The sequence below is a fragment of the Myotis davidii genome, unplaced genomic scaffold, assembly GCF_000327345.1.
Source record: "Myotis davidii unplaced genomic scaffold, ASM32734v1 scaffold566, whole genome shotgun sequence".
Classification (NCBI taxonomy): Eukaryota; Metazoa; Chordata; class Mammalia; order Chiroptera; family Vespertilionidae; genus Myotis; species Myotis davidii.
The window spans coordinates 1,109,119-1,110,247 of record NW_006296617.1 but is presented as its reverse complement, the minus strand read 5'-3'; the positions used below and the strand labels follow the sequence as shown (position 1 = coordinate 1,110,247).

The 1,129-nt window shown below is 59.7% G+C and overlaps 1 protein-coding gene across 1 annotated transcript in view; it reads left to right on the top strand.

Annotated features, from left to right (window-relative positions):
- SLC8A2 (solute carrier family 8 (sodium/calcium exchanger), member 2) overlaps positions 1 to 1,129 on the top strand; it is a 36,915-nt gene that overhangs the window by 20,610 nt on the left and 15,176 nt on the right. The window lies entirely within an intron of this gene.

Sequence of the window (1,129 nt, the reverse complement as noted above, 5' to 3'; positions counted from 1 at the left end):
GGGCCATGCCCGGGAAGGGGAATGAGCTAGTGGGCCTGCTAGTGGGCGGGGCGTGGTGGTGGGGATGGGCGTGGTCTGGTTGTGGGTGGGGCCTGGGTAGGTCCGCGCTGGTGACATGGAAAGGTCGTTGTAGCTGGACAGGGAACAGAGAGGGGCCGGGTCAGGAGAGAGGAGGGAGGAGACAGCAGTGATGGGGTGTGGCCAAGATGATAGGAAGGGACGTTGGTGGGGCCTGGGAGAAACTGGTTGTTTGGGGAGAAGTGGGGGGGAAGGGTCAGAGAAGAGCAGGAGAAGGGCGGGGCAGAGGAGTGTGGAGACTTCATCGGTAGTTGGTGGAGATGGAGTGTGGCCTGCGGAGACGAGGGGAGAGTCCCGTGGAGGTGGGAAGAGGACGGAGTGGAGGGCGAGTCTGTGGAATGGAGACAGGGCCTAAGGCATGGGTGGAGTCTGGGTAGGGACACGAGGGAATAGACCTGGACAGCGGGAGAGGGCGGGGCATAAGGAGATGGGCGGGGCTTGTGGGGAGCAGGTGGAACCTGGAGAAATGAGAGACCGAAGCAGCGGTTCTCAACCTGTGGGTCTCGAACAATGAAAATACATCCTGCAGATCAGATATGTACATGACGATTCATAGCAGTAGCAACATTACAGTTATGAAGTAGCAACAAAAGTAATTTTATGGTTGGGGGTCACCACATGAGGAACTGTATTAAGGGGTCGCGGCATTAGGAAGGCTGAGAACCACTGGACCGAAGTGAAATGTGGGCAACGCTTTGGGAAAAGACTGAGTAGCCATATGGGGACCTGGGGAGGGGGCGGCAGGGCCTGTAAGGGGGGCGGCAGGGCCTGGGAAACTGGGGGGCTGGGGTTTGGGAAGGGGGCGTGGAGCCTGGGGAGCGGGGCTGGGTGCACAGGCAGACATCTGTAGACACAGACACAACCAACACACACACACACACACACACACACACACAGGCAACATACAGACACAAAATGTCACAGACAGGCACGTTGAAACAGGGCTGCTTTGACGCCCAGACACCCGGCCACAGCCTGACACAGATGCCCCAGTCTCCCGGGGGTGCCTGCAGCCTCACCTCCCCCACCCGCCTGCCAGGGAGGCTGAGCG